This window comes from Rhinatrema bivittatum, chromosome 8, assembly GCF_901001135.1.
Source record: "Rhinatrema bivittatum chromosome 8, aRhiBiv1.1, whole genome shotgun sequence".
NCBI classification, from domain to species: domain Eukaryota; kingdom Metazoa; phylum Chordata; class Amphibia; order Gymnophiona; family Rhinatrematidae; genus Rhinatrema; species Rhinatrema bivittatum.
The window spans coordinates 182,880,794-182,896,979 of record NC_042622.1 but is presented as its reverse complement, the minus strand read 5'-3'; the positions used below and the strand labels follow the sequence as shown (position 1 = coordinate 182,896,979).

Genomic DNA, 16,186 nt, shown 5'->3' with positions numbered 1-16,186 from the left:
CGCATAACCACATGCACAGTTCAGCGCACAACCGGATGCTTAGATTTACGCACGCCGAGGCAATTCTGGGCATGGTCGAGAGGCACTAACCAGCTGAACGCACAAGCTACAGAGTATTATGGTCCCAACATTAAAGAAGCTCAAATAACACTCCCTTTGTCCTGCCTGCCTTATTAGGCCTGCACAGTCTGACCTGGAATCTTTCCTGTGCCAGCATTGTGAGGAGGGTTTGGGAGGGCTGGACTCTCGGAGCTTTTCCAAGTCCGGCCCCTCCCAGTCGGAGACCACAACCTTATTGCGTAGCTCCCTGGACCTGTGCAATTCCGGGACAGTGTCCTCTCTGGGAGAGGGCAGTTCAATGCCCTTACCCTGGTTCTCCCTGGGCTAAATATGGACCTGGCAGCCTTTTCCTGGTTGGCATTCTTTCACGCACTGTCAGTTATTGCCCCTGCCTGGGCTGAGCCCCAGCTGGGAAGACCTCGCCCTCCCAGCCCTATCAGCATGCCCCGGGACATGCCTTGCCTCACCAAGTGTATCCCTGACAGGGACCCAGACACCATGGACGATGATGGGGATGTGGATCCATTGGAGGATGGGGAAATCCCTCCAGGCCTGGAACCATACTGGACCATGCTTCGATTTTTCCACAGAGATGAATTACCGGCCCTAGTCTCCCAGACCCTCAAGATTCTGGGAGTTCTGGGCACGGACCCTATGTCGGAACCAAAGAACCACCCCATCCTGGTGTGTCTACGGAAAGCCTCTTTCTATTTTCCAATGCTGGAAGCCATCCAGGAGTTGATTGACCTGGAATGGGATGCCCCAGATGCAAGTTTTAAAGGAGGTTGGGTCTTGGAGGCCTTATATCCTCTGGACCCAGCAGTCAAGAACACCTGAGTTTCCCGAAAGTGGATGCCCTGTTCTGCGCCATCTCGAAGTGAAAAACTATCACAGTAGAGAGAGGAGTGGCCTTAAAGGTTGCACACAATAGGCGGTTGGAGTCCATCCTTAAGCAAGTCTTTGACGCGACAACAATGACACTGCAGATTGTTTCCTGTTGCGCCCTGGTGGCTCGTTCGTGTCTGCTTAGTGGAACGCAAGATTTGGTGAGAGAAGTAACGGTGGTGGGGCCACTTGGCAACAGTGATCATAACATGATCAAATTTAAACTAATAACTGGAAGGGGACAATAAGTTAATCTGCAGCTCAAACACTAAACTTTCAAAAGGGAAACTTTGATAAAATGAGGAAAATAGAAAAAAACTGAAAGGTGCAGCTGCAAAGGTTAAGTGTTCAACAGGCTTGGACATTGTTTAAAAATACAATCCTAGAGGCGCAGTCCATATGTATTCCACGCATTAAGAAAGGTGGAAGTAAGGCAAAACGATTACCATCATGGTTAAAAGGTGAGGTGAAAGGCTATTTTAGCCAAAAAAAATCCTTCAAAAATTGGAAGAAGAATCCATCTGAAGAAAATAGGATAAAACATAAGCATTGTCAAGTTAAGTGTAAAACATTGATAAGACAGGCAAAGAGAGAACTTGAAAAGAAGTTGGCCATAGAAGCAAAAACTCATAATAAAAACTTTTTAAAATATATCCAAAGCAAGAAAACCTGTGAGGGAGTCGGTTGGACCATTAGATGACAGAGGGGTTAAAGGGGCTCTTAGGGAAGATAAGGCCATTGCAGAAAGACTAAATTAATTCTTTGCCTCTGTATTTACTAATGAGGATGTTGGGGAGATACCAGTTCCAGAGATGGTTTTCAGGGGGGATGAGTCAGACGAACTGAACGAAATCACTGTGAACCTGGAAGATGTAGAAGGCCAGATTGACAAACTAAAGAGTAGCAAATCACCTGGACCGGATGGTATGCATCCTAGAGTTCTGAAGGAACTCAAAAATGAAATTTCTGATCTATTGATTAAAATTTGTAACCTATCATTAAAATCATCCATTGTACCTGAAGACTGGAGGGTGGCCAATGTAACCCCAATATTTAAAAAAGGCTCCAGGGGCGATCCGGGTAACTATAAACCAGTGAGCCTGACTTCAGTGTCGGGAAAAATAGTGGAAACTATTCTCAAGATCAAAATCGTAGAGCATAAAGAAAGACATGATTTAATGGGACACAGTCAACATGGATTTATCCAAGGGAAGTCCTGCCTAACAAATCTGCTTCATTTTTTTGAAGGGGTTAATAAACATGTGGATAAAGGTGAACCGGTAGATGTAGTGTATTTGGATTTTCAGAAGGCGTTTGACAAAATCCCTCATGAGAGGCTTCTACGAAAACTAAAAAGTCATGGGATAGGAGGTGATGTCCTTTCATGGATTACAAACTGGTTAAAAAACAGGAAACAGAGTAGGATTAAATGGTCAATTTTCTCAGTGGAAAAGGGTAAGCAGTGGAGTGCCTCAGGGATCTGTACTTGGACCGGTGCTTTTCAATATATATATAAATGATCTGGAAAGGAATACGACGAGTGAGGTTATCAAATTTGCGGATGATACAAAATTATTCAGAGTAGTTAAATCACAAGCAGACTGTGATACATTACAGGAGGACCTTGCAAGACTGGAAGATTGGGCATCCAAATGGCAGATGAAATTTAATGTGGACAAGTGCAAGGTGATGCATATAGGGAAAAATAACCCTTGCTGTAGTTACTCGATGTTAGGTTCCATATTAGGAGCTACCACCCAGGAAAAAGATCTAGGCATCATAGTGGATAATACTTTAAAATCGTCGGCTCAGTGTGCTGCAGCAGTCAAAAAAGCAAATAGAAGGTTAGGAATTATTAGGAAGTGAATGGTTAATAGAACGGAAAATGTCATAATGCCTCTGTATCGCTCCATGGTGAGACCGCACCTTGAATACCGTGTACAATTCTGGTTGCCGCATCTCAAAAAAGATATAATTGCGATGGAGAAGGTACAGAGAAGGGCAACCAAAATGATAAAGGGGATGGAACAGCTCCCCTATGAGGATAGGCTGAAGAGGTTAGGGCTGTTCAGCTTGGAGAAGAGACGGCTGAGGGGGGATATGATAGAGGTCTTTAAGATCATGAGAGGTCTTGAACGAATAGATGTGACTCGGTTATTTACACTTTTGAATAATAGAAGGACTAGGGGGCATTCCATGAAGTTAGCAAGTAGCACATTTAAGACTAATCGGAGAAAATTATTTTTCACTCAACGCACAATAAAGCTCTGGAATTTGTTGCCAGAGGATGTGGTTAGTGCAGTTACTGTAGCTGGGTTCAAACAAGGTTTGGATAAGTTCTTGGAGGAGAAGTCCATTAATGGCTATTAATCAATTATACTTAGGGAATAGCCACTGCTATTAATTTCATCAATAGCATGGGTTCTTCTTAGTGTTTGGGTAATTGCCATGTTCTTGTGGCCTGATTTTGGCCTCTGTTGGAAACAGGATGCTGGGCTTGATGGACCCTTGATCTGACCCAGCATGGCAATTTCTTATGTTCTTATGTCTGCTTCTAGAGAGAGAGAGGCAGATAGCTCAGGGGCGCATTCCAGTGAGGCGGTCGAGCTCGCCACAGCTTTCCTATCAGACGCAAACTCGGACCTAGTGCATACCTCGGCCAGAAGAGTAGCCTCAGTGATGGCGGCCAAAAGACAGCTATGGTTGTGAAATTGGTCAGCGTATGCAACTTCTAAGGTGAACCTCACAAAGATGCCCTTTAAGGGATCCCTCTTATTCGGAAGCGAATTGGAGAAGCTAGCTAGTAAATGGGGTGAATCTCCAGTGCCTCAGCTACTGGAAGATAAGAAAAAGAGGTTGCAGCGCCCCTCACCTATGAAGGGGTTGGGCTAGGGTTCCCCGGCCCTTCTGGACTTACAGAAACTCGTCATTCCAGACATCTCGGCCCTCGGGAAGGTCTCAGTCCTTTCGGAGCCAACAACCAAAAAGAGGAACAGATTCGGGTTCAGGTTCGACCCGAACTTCCCAATGAAGTTTGGCAGATCCATCCATGGGTTGAGGAGATAGGGAACCGACTATCCCTCTTCTGTCAGTGTTGGGTCGAGATCACTTCAGACAAATGGGTACTGGATATCATACGAGATATCATACGAGATATCATACACTCTGGAATTTCAAAGCATCTCTCGGGATATGCTCATGATATCACCTTGCCACTCCCAGCACAAAAAACTGGCAGTGGAATCCATGCTGATAAGGCTCCTCAGTCTGAGGCCTATAACCCTGGTACCTACACCCCAAGTAAATATGGGGTGTTATTCCATCTATTTCATTGTACCCAAGAAAGAGGGTTCATTCTGACCCATCCTGGATCTCAAAAGAGCATCAACCGTCATCTGCGGATTATTAATGTCCTTATGGAAACTCTTCGCTCCATCATGGCTGTGCAACCAGGAGAGTTCTTAACCTTCCTGTATCTCTCGAAGGCCTGCCTTCATATTCCCATCTGTCAAGACTACCAGCGTTTCCTATGCTTTGCAGTACTGGGACTCCATTACCAGTTCCGGGCATTGCCCTTCAGCCTGGCAACCACCCCCAGAGCATTCTCAAATTATGGTGGTCATGGCGTTGGCACTGAGGAAAGAAGGGATCCTAGTGCACCCTTACTTGGACGACTGGGTGATCCGGGGTAGTCGTTGGAAGAGAGCCGTCAGGTCCCTCCTAAAGGGACTTGGTTGGGCGTGAACATGGACAATAGCAGCCTCAAGCCCTCCCAGTCCTTAGAGTACTGGGAATCCTGTTCGACATCAAGCAGGACAAGGTCTTCCTCCCTCCCTCGTGGAGAAGGAAACTGATGGACCAACCCCAGGGTTGACGAACATAGTTCCACACCCTGGGGCGCATTATCTCCAGGTCCTTGGCCTCATGGTGGCAACCCTGGAAGTAGTATCGTGGGCGAGGTCACACATACAGCCTCTCCCACAATCCCTGCTGTCATGTTGGAACTCCACTGTCTCAAGACTACTCGATTTGCCTCCACCTACCGATGGAAATATGTTCTTGGCTCCAGTGGTGGCTGCAGGAAATTCACCTGAGCCAAGGGTGTAAGCCTGTCCTCATGACGGATGCGAGCTTCCGAGGGTGGGGAGCTCACTGTCAGGAATTGACCTCCCAGGGGCGATGTACCAAGGAAGCTGGAACATAAACCGCCTGGAAGTGCGAGTGGTCAGATTAGCATGCCTGCAGTTCTGCCACAGGCTCCAGGGACAGGCAGTCCGTGTGATGTTGGACAACGCAACAAGAGTTGCCTACATCAACTGCCAGGGAAGAACCAAAAGCCACCAAGTGTCTCTAGAGAGAGACCCCTTTATGGAATGGGCAGAGTTAAACCTACAAGGAATCTCAGCCTTCCAATCGTGGGAAAAGACGTCAGAGCAGACTTTCTGAGCAGGGAAAGCCTAGATCCAGGGGAATGGACGTTGTCAACCAGAGCCTTCCAGCTCCTAGTAGATTGCTGGGGCCTCCCATCCATTGATTAAGAACTCCCCCGATTTGACAGAGCGTAGAGGCAGGGAAGCCATTACCCTTTCAGGTTAAAGCTCATTCCACTAGGGCCCAGGCTGGCCCCTGGGCGTAAGCTAAGCTATGATCTCCCGTCTACATCTGCCGAGTGGCGACGTGATCTTCCTTGCACACCTTCTCCTGGTTCTATTGCCTGGACGTTCGGGCCAGAGAGGATGCAGCCTTTGCAAGGGCAGTGCCAACCAGACTGCGAGCAGCCCCCTGCCCCGTTTGGGATTAGCTTTTGTACCTCCCATTGGTCCTGAGTCCATCTGGCTACACGCTAGGAAATGGAGAAATTACTTACCTGAAAATTTCGTTTTCTTTAATATAGACAGATGGACTCAGCATCCTGCCCATGGCTGCCCAAGAATGTTGCCAGGAAATCGCCCATGAGGTGAATTTCTATTCCAAGGGGTTACAGGTAAGCCGTCAACCAATCCCTAGATCAAGGCATCTATAATCTTGCTGGGATTCAGCGCTTATGTTTGGTTGAGTACAGTTACGGTTATCTGTTTTTAATCAAGTTTTAGTCGAGCTTTAATCAAATTTTAATCAAGTTTTTCAATAGTATGTCCACAGTGGCTTTTGAAGAGAATACTGGAGGGCTGAGAACTCTGCAGGGTTATATCTAAGGTGATATAACCCTGTAGAGGTGAAACCTGACTTTGTCTCCATCTGCTGGCAAGGGAGCACATAACCCATTGGTCCTGAGTCCATCTATCTACACCAGAGCTTTCCAAACTTTTCATGTTGGTGACACACTTTTTAGACAAACATAATTTCGGGACACAGTAATTCATCTACTAGCAAACCAGAGGTTAAAGGTTAAACGAACGAAATGTATTTCGACAATTTATGTATGTTTCTTTAAATATATACATAATAAAATGTTTCACGACACAACCTATCTTGTGAAAACCTTTCATTTATATTAAATATATATAATATTCCAAGATTAATGTTATTGTTATAATTTATGAGTAACAATAATAAAACAAAGTTATTGTGTTATTCAATTTACCTCTTTAATGAGATATATGAGCTTGATGGACACAGCTTTTGAATATTTGATGTTAATAAAAAAGTCCAAAAGTCCAAAAGTTGGCCAGTTTCACACTATATAATTATTTGATAGCCTCATTCAACTAATTCTATATGGCTATGAGAGTGAAGTCTGGAATTTATAGGAAGGGACAGAATGTCAATATAAATCCTGCACCTCCAGTTCTGTAACTCTGTGCATGCACTGAAATTCCCCCAAACAATGGAGCTTGGATGTTTCCCTTACAGCTCATCATACTAAAAGATATTTTCAAATTCTGGTGTCACCTCACAGTAACAGCAGCACAAACACCTTCCACTGCCAGGCACATTGTGAACTAACACAAAACCCCGCAAAAAAGACACTCAAAATCTATACTGCAATCCCATCATAACGTAACAGTAATAACAACAATAACCCTACCTGTGAAAAAGCAAGGGTAAATATTACACTGGGTCCTAGAATACCAATATACCACCTACTGAGGAAACAAAACAAACCAGATTGCTATAGATCCCTATGCTAGCAGAATCTCTCATCATGGTCACACACACAGAGCAGAGACAGACCCTCACCAAATACAGACTACAAAATAAAGGAGCACAAATTAGACAAAAACTGAAATGGAAATCCCAAGAAGCCAGACTCTGTGTATTAACAATGGAAAAACAGAACCACCATTCCTCATAAAACATAAAATCAAGAAACATAAAGCATCAGTTATAATAGTAAAACCATACTAATAAAAGAATATTTTAAAACTATTGATAAATAGAATTTCTATTAATTAAAATCATATACATTTTTTTACAATTTCCCAAACACCAATAAAATATTTCAAAACAGCACATTTATCAAATAACACCCAATAATTAAAACTAATAAGGATTTTAAAAAGCCCTTGCTGTACATACTTTGGAGCTCTTGATTTCCAGTCACCCTGATATTGTCAAGGATTAGGAGGTTATCCTCTCTCTCTCACACATACTCACATGTCCATTCTCTCTCTCACATACACTGTCACATGCATACACATTCATGCTCTTATATCCACCATAACTTCTCGCTCTCACAAACACTGACACACTCTCAGGCTCTAAGACACTCTCTTCCCCTCCACACACACCCCCCACACAAACTCTTACTCCCCTGGATTTTCTCATACACACTCATGCTCTCACTCTCTCTGGCTCCCTCACATACACACACACACATACCCAGGCAAGTTCCCAATCATTCTCATACACTGCAACTGACCCCCAGGCAGGCTCCCATTCATTTTCACACCACTCCCTCACCATCCCCCAGGCATGCACACATTCATTCTCACACACACAGACCCCCAGGCAGGCACCAATTCATTCTCACACACACACACACATATACTACACACAGGCCGGCACCTATTCTCACACATACAAACCCCAGGAAGACACCCATACATTCTCATACACAGACACACCCTCAGGCAGGCACCCATGCATTCACACACATACACCCCCAGGCAGACTCCCATTCATACACATGCACACACTAAAGGCAGACCCCCTCTCTTTCTTTTGCCAGCAACCTCGGAGCCTCTCTCATTCCTCTGCTGCCACTGTCACTGATGCCACATGGCTACTGGGGTGCCGCTGATTGCTGCTATTGGCACTGAAGCCCATTCTGCTGCCTCCTCTGTGCAGGCCCCGTGGGTTTCCACTTCCTCCAAGTTGATCTCGTACATTGTGAGATCCGCATAGAGAAAGTGCTACTCTTGCACATTACCAAAGATTACATGTGCCAATCAGTAAAAAGTAATTTATTATTATTTTTTTTTTTTACCTTTGCTGTCTGATCTTAGTTTTCTAATCGGTTGGTCCCAGGCTTCTTTGTTCCACCCCCCCCCCCCCTTATTATTTTTTTGCCAATTCCTTTCATATTGTCTTTTTTTCTATTTCTTTTCTCTCCATCTATCTTCTTCCCTCAAACATACAGTCAGGTTCTCATTCTCACATGCTTTCTCTCTCACACACACACACACACACACACACACACACACACACACACACACACACACAGGCTCTCACTGTCACATGCTCTCTCTCATACAATCATTCATACAGTCTCTCACTGTCACATGCTCTCTCTCATACAATCATTCATACACAGTCTCTCTCTTGCACATGCTGTCAGACTCACACACAGGCTCTCTCTCACTCCCACATGCTGTCTTGCTCAAGCACAGGCTCTCACTGTCACATGCTGTCTCTCACACACACACAGGCTCTCACATGCTGTCTCTGCAAACATTCAGGTCCTCACTCTCACACACAATCTCTCAACTCATCTCATACACGCAAACAATCTCTTAACTCATCGCATACACGCTCTCTATGGGCCCTCAGCTTCTCTCTTACCTCTGGGCCTCCTCTTCACGGGTCGCTGCAGGATGGGCTCTGCCGCGGCCACCCTGCTCTTCTCGGGCCGATCCGCGGCAGCGGCGGCCCTGCTCTTCTCGGGCCGATCCGCGGCAGCGGCGGCCCTGCTCTTCTCGGGCCGATCCGCGGCAGCGGCGGCCCTGCTCTTCTCGGGCCGATCTGCGGCAGCGGCGGCCCTGCTCTTCTCCGGCTGATCCGCGGTGGGGACCCTGCTACCGGGCCGCCGCCGCCTCTTCTTAGCTGGCAGCAACAACGCTGCTCCTCTTCTGCACGTGGCCGACGCTCCTCCCCCTTCCTGCCCGTGCGGCTCCTTCAATATTTTTCTTCCGGGGCCGCATGGGCAGGAAGGAGAAGGAGCACCTGCACGTTTAGACGTCACCTTTTTCTTCTGGCTGTGGTGACGTGAGCTCCACCACGGCCTTGCCGATCTTCCTGCTGCGTGTCTCCGGCACACAGCACAGTGATTCTTCAGTACTAAGCCGCCAGTGGGATGAGGTCCACCGGCGGCCGCATTGGCTCCCACTTGCCGGTGTGTCACGTGCACCGGGCTTGCGCGACACACCGGCACACTGCCGGCGACACACTAAAGTGTCGCGACACACACTTTGGAAAGCTCTGGTCTACACTAAGGAAAATGAAATTGTCAGGTAAGTAATTTCTCCTTCCCTGTACGTACCTGGATCAGTCCAGACAGTGGGTTATGTCCCCAATCCAGCAGATGGAGTCAGCACAAGCTTTGAGGGGGCGTCACCCTATATACCACTACCCCCTCTGCAGGAGTTCAGTATCTTCTGACTCCAGCAGATGCGAGTAGGGTATCCTGGGTTTCTCCCATTGAGATAGGATTTTCCCTGTGCTTTTCTTACTGATTTTCGACTTTGGCCTCTGCCTATTTGTTTTTTGCTTGGATCAAGTTGTTGTGTTTAAAAAAAAAAAAAAAAAAAAAAAACTGAAAAAGTTTACACTTTTGGGGAGCTGGGTTTCCCTTACCCTCTGTGTCCTCTCTCTTGCCTGTGCTGCGTTTTGGACAGGGTAAGTTTGCATTTTGTGTTGTTTCTTTCTTTTGCAGCTCTCCAGTCCTCCGGTGCCGCACAGGTGTCGGTGGTGCCGACCTCCCCGAGCTGATTTCCTTGCCGGCGGCCATTTTGCAGCTCCTCAGGGGCTGCTGTGGCAGGCAGGCAGTCCGTTTTCGGCGGGTTGTGCGGCCAGGAGGCCCCCCCGCGGCACTTGGAGCTTCCTCCGGCGGGCAGTGCAGGCCGATCGGGCCCCCCCGCGGCGCCGTTTTGCGCTCTCTCGCGGCCCCCCCCGAGGCTAAAGGATTTGATTGAGGCTGTTCTTCACACGCGATCTCCATGCCGCGGCCGTCGCGCTGCTCAGCTGTGGCAGGCAGGCAGGCCGTTTTCGGCGGGTTGTGCGGCCAGGAGGCCCCCCCGCGGCACTTGGAGCTCCCTCCGGCGGGCAGTGCAGGCCGATCGGGCCCCCCCGCGGCGCCGGGGTTGTGTGGCCAGGAGGCCCCCCCGCGGCACTTGGAGCTTCCTCCGGCGGGCAGTGCAGGCCGATCGGGCCCCCCCGCGGCGCCGTTTTGCGCTCTCTCGCGGCCCCCCCCCGAGGCTGAAGAATTTGATTGAGGCTGTTCTTCACACGCGATCTCCATGCCGCGGCCGTCGCGCTGCTCAGCCTGCGGGGAGCCGGGGCCCCGCATTTCTCGGGACGACACTTGCGCTCGGTGCCCCCCCGGGGGGGAGGGCACCTCGCAGTCCCTCGACAATTTTTATCTTCCTTTCCAGTTTGCCCGGGCAGCGTGGGCAGGCCCCTCCCCCATTCGTGGCGGGAACGGCGGCCATTTTGCATCCACAGCGCCCTGAGGGGTCTCAGGGAGCGCTGGAGGATAGGGAAGCGGTAGCGGCTTCTCTCCCAACCCTGTACCGGAACCGGGTCCGCAGGGACAGGGTGCCACGGCCTCTCCTTCGGCCGGGGCCTCCTCGGGCAGGCCGGGGTTTTTTCCCCGGAATTTATTTTGCTTCTGCACAAGGCACATTTGCAGGGGTTGGACGCACCGGCAGGGCCTCCCCCGGCTAAGGTCCCTCGGACGGCGACTGCTTCTCAGGCCCCCCCCCCCCCCGTCCTGACGGGCGTGGGGGCCCCCAAACACCCCCCCCCCCCCCCCGGTCCGGGCCCGACCCCTCCCGGGGCCGGTGGGAGCGGCACCAGACCCGGGGGCTCCTGACCCTGATGATACGGACTGGGACCAGGCGGATTCCACGCCGGAGGGGAATGATCCGCGCACGCTTCGCCTCTGCCAGAGGGAAGAGCTGGACGACCTTATCCTGCTGATTCTCCAGGAGCTGGATCTCAACCCGCCGCCGGATCCGCCCGCGCCTGTAGCGCCTGCGGTCGTCACCTCGTCGAAGACGGGGGATCCGGTCCTAGCAGCTTCCCTGAAGGTCGAAAGGGCCATGGAAAAGTTGTATCCCTTGCCGGAAGATTTTCTGGACCTCTTTAGGGTACCAAAAGTGGACTCCGCGGTGTCGACGGTCACGAAGAGGACGACGATCCCAGTGACGGGAGGCGCGGCCCTGCGGGATACACAGGATCGCAAGTTGGAGGTTTTCCTCAAAAAGGTCTTCGAGCGGGCAAGCCTCCTCTGGGTGCAGCAACTTCTCACGTCCCAGGCCCTCCCTCCCGAGGAGGCCGCCCAGTCGGATAGGATGGAAGCCACGGTGGCGTACGGGGCGGATGCCTCGTACGATCTGTTTCGGGTGCTGGCGCGTTCCATGGTTTCGGTGGTGTCGGCCAGACGTTTGCTGTGGCTTCGCAACTGGGCGGTGGATACGTCCTCCAAGTTGAGTCTAGGCTCCCTGCCTTTCAGGGGTAAGTTCCTCTTCGGAGAGGATTTGGATCAAATCATCAAGCCCCTGGGGTAAAATGCGGTTCATCGTCTGCCGGAGGACAGATACCGGTCTTCTACCGGAACTACAGACCGACGGGCTCCAGGCCCTCCGCTCCCAGGTCTCAGCCCTGGTCGCGTTCCTTTCGCGGGCGCCGGCCCGCACGCTCCACCCCCGGGACGGGACTCCCCTCTCCCAAATCCTCGCAAGGATGCCAGGTCGCCCACTCCGTCGTCCCCAGGCTTGGGGGTCGGCGGGCGTTATTCTACAAGGAGTGGGTGCACATCACCTCGGACCAGTGGGTCCTGGACACCATAGAACACAGCTACGCTTTGGAGTTTTGTCCGCGTTCCGCAGGGCCGGTTCATCTTCTCCACCTGCGGATCGGGTCCCGAGCGAAGGGCTGTGCAGTTAACACTGGACAGGCTCCGGGAGATAGGCACTATTGCGCCCGCGAGGTGGACTTGGGCCATTATTCGATTTACTTCGTGGTGCCAAAGAAGGACGGTTCCTACAGGCCCCTCCTGGATATCAAGGAAGTCAACAAGTCCCTCCGGGTGGTCCGGTTCCGCATGGAAACGCTGCGGTCGGTGATTGCGGCGGTGCATCGGGGGGGAGTTCCTCGCCCCCTGGGATCTGACGGAGGCATACCTGCACATTCCCATCCACCGGGAACATCATTGCCTTCTCAGGTTCAAGATTCTGGACCAGCATTTCCAATTTATAGCCCTCCCATTCGGGTTGGCGACGGCCCCGCGCACTTTTCCCAAGATCATGGTAGTGGTGGCGGCTGCCCTTCGGAAGGAGGGCACCCTAGGCCATCCATATCTGGACGATTGGCTCGTTAGAGCGAAGTCTTTCTGCCACGGCCAGAAGGCGGTGACCAGGGTAGTACAGTTCCGGCGGTCCCTGGAATGGGTGGTGAAGTACAGTTCCGGCAGTCCCTCGAATGGGGGGTGAATTTTTCCAAGAGCTTCCTCGTGCCCTCGTAGCGCTTGACGCCCGTCTGGGCAAGGTTTTTCTGCGGCAGGACAAGGCGCACTCCTTGCGGGATCACATACGGCGGTTCTCTGCGTTACCAGATCCCACTTCCTGGGCCTACCTGCAGCTCCTGGGGGTGATGGTCTCCACCATCGACATGGTCCCTTGGGCGTTTGCGCGCCTCCCGCCGCTACAGCGAGCTCTCCTTTCCCGTTGGAAACCGCCCTCGCAGGACTACCGGGTGACCCTCCCTCTGCCGCAAGTGGCCAGGAACAGTCTGCGCTGGTGGTTGGATCCGGCGAATCTGGCTCGCGGCGTGTCCAACAACGCCAGTCTCGTCGGCTGGGGGGCAGCCTGCGACCGCAGCTCCACGCAGGGGACGTGGTCCGAGGAAGAGTCGAAATGGTCCATCAATCGTCTGGAGACCAGACAATATTATCGGACTACGCGACCACCGTGGCCTAGATCAACCGACAAGACGGCACTCGCAGTCCGCGGGTCGCGCTCGAGGCAGCGATGTTGATGCAGTGGGCGGAGCGGTTTTCTGGTCCGCCGGGCGGCCTCGCACATCGCAGGGTTGGACAACGTCCGGGCAGATTTCCTCAGTCGTCAACTACTGGATCCCGGGGAATGGTCACTATCCGACGGGGCGATGCAACTGCTTGTCCATCGGTGGGGGACCCCTCACCTGGATCTGATGGCGTCCGCGCACAACGCCAAGGCTCCCCGTCTCTTCAGTCGCCGGAGGGAGCGAGGTGCGGAGGGAGTTGATGCTCTAGTGCTCCCATGGCCGTCCCATCTCCTTCAGAACACCCCGCAGAATAGAGTATCATCAGGGGACTGTGATCTTCGCGGTCCTTCTACAGCTGGTGATCGACAGACCCATCCGACTCGGGCATCTGTCACGGAACTCTTCTGTCTTGCGGCCTGGCTTTGAGAGGCGCCGCCTCCGGCGCCGGGGCTACCAGAAGGCGGTACTGTCCACGCTGTTGAGTTCACGAAAGACGACGACGTCGATAGCCTATGTTAGGGGCTGGAAGGTGTTCGAGTTGTGGTTTGCCGGTCAGGACACGGGACCAACTGAGGCTTCTGTTCCTCAGATCCTCCAACTTCTGCAAGCGGGAGTGGACAAGGGGCTCGCCTATGATTCCCTGCGGGTCCAGGTGGCCGCCCTGGTTCGCTATTGTGTGATGGGGATTCTCTACTGCAGCACCCGGGTATTGTTCGATTCCTCAAGGGTATTAAACATCTGCGGTCTCCATTGCGGGATCCTTGTCCCTCCTAGAGTCGAGCCACTGCGTAGTACAACGCTTAAGGATCTCACCCTTAAGGCAGTGTTCCTGGTGGCAATCTGTTCCGCTCGTCGCATATCGGAACTGCAGGCTCTGTCGTGTAGAGAGCCTTCTCTGCGTTTTCTCCGACTCTGGAGTTTCCATCCGCACCGTTCCATCTTTTCTCCCGCAGCTGGTGTCTGCATTCCATGTGAATCCGACGGTGGAACTGCCGTCCTTCTCGTGTTTTGAGCCGAAATCTCTACGACTCTTGGAAGTCAAGCGCACTCTGTGTATCTATCTGGAGGCTACGAGTGCGTATCTATCTGGAGGCTACGAGTGTGTTCCGGCCGTCGGACCATCTCTTCGTCCTTGGGTCGGGTCCCAAGAACGGGGCCCAGGCCTCGAAGACGACGATTGCCAGATGGCTGAAGGCTGGCATTGCGGCTGGCATTGCAGCTTCCTACATTGGGGTGGGGCGGACTCCCCCACCCGGCATTGTCGCGCATTCTACACGTGCTCTGGCGGCCTCTTGGGCGGAGGTCCGCTCGCTCTCTTCTCCAGCAATCGGTGGAGCAGCCACCTGGAAATCGTTGCATACGTTCTCAAGGCACTATCGCCTCCATCTCGCCTCTACTGTCTCTGGACATCTTGGCGAACAGGTTCTACGAGCAGGCCTCGCAGGACCCCACCCGATGTAGGGAAGCTTGGGTACATCCCACTGTCTGGACTGATCCAGGTACGTACAGGGAAAAGAAAATTATTATTTACCTGCTAATTTTCGTTCCTGTAGTACCATGGATCAGTCCAGACGCCCACCGCGTCTGGGTGCTCTGCCTGCTCGGTTCTTTTCTGTGGCTGTGTTTTCTTACGGCTTCCGCTCTTACTGCTTTCGCAGTTTCCCCACAGGTTGTCTTGCTGTGTTTTTCGCCTTTCCTACCCGTTGGTAGGATCTTTACAGTTCTAGTTCTTATAGGTACCCGGTTGTTGTTGCCGGTTCTTTTTCAACTTGATCCATTAAGGGGTTCGGGTTTTCTACTCGGGCTTTGATATACTCGATACTGAACTCCTGCAGAGGGGGTAGTGGTATATAGGGTGACGCCCCCTCAAAGCTTGTGCTGACTCCATCTGCTGGATTGGGGACATAACCCACTGTCTGGACTGATCCATGGTACTACAGGAACGAAAATTAGCAGGTAAATAATAATTTTCTTTTTTGTGCTGATGTTGGTTAATATAATATATTGGATTCATAAGGGAGGCATTATGATCATCCCGGTTTTATATGGAAGAGTAGAAATATGTTTAGAAAACGTAGGTACCAGTCAATACCTTTTAGGAGCCAGGGAAAGATATTTTTTTCTTTGCTTTTTTTTTTCTTTTGCTCTTTTTTTTTATCTTTATTCTTTGTTTCTTTTCCTTTTCCTTTTTCTTTGTTTTTGCTTTTCTGAATTTTAGGCACCAGGTGCCAAATTCTAGGTGACATGGTTCTCTGGGTTTTTCCAGCCCTGATTGTGTGTCTCTTCCTTGTCTGGGTAGGTTATTTTTTAAAGAAGAAACTGGACCTAAGAGAGAATGCAGCCATGAGCTATATTCTGTTAGGTGAAACCACTTATCTTGGGGATGATGCATTAATCTATGTTATCATAACACTGTAAATGTTCTCCTGCTAAAGCCATTCCATGTCTGGATTGGGTGTATGTGCTTAGCAGAATGCGAATGATGCTGGCATATTCCTCCTTTAGCTGAAGGGGGCACACCATAGCCCTTTAGTAAACAAAACACAGGTAAAAGTAAAGATGATTTGGCAACAGTTTTACAAAGTATGGGGTAGCTGTTAGTGGAATAACATTATGTGGTCCAAGTTACTTTAAATGCTGATTCTTAGTGTAGCAATTCATGCCTCTCTTTCATTCTTTAGCTGTAATGTTGATTATTTATTTATTTATTTATTTATTTTTTTGAAAAGGAAAAATGTCTGCATGCAGGAGGAGTTTGGATGTGTGTTAGCATTTGCAGCGATCAGCTTGCCCCTAATAATTGTGGCTGTTCTATTGATGAGGACCTCTCTCCTGT

General features: G+C 50.6%; 1 protein-coding gene across 9 annotated transcripts in view; it reads left to right on the top strand.

Moving 5' to 3' along the window:
• The window catches only part of NF1 (neurofibromin 1), a 527,350-nt gene that overhangs the window by 98,761 nt on the left and 412,403 nt on the right, over positions 1-16,186 (top strand). The window lies entirely within an intron of this gene.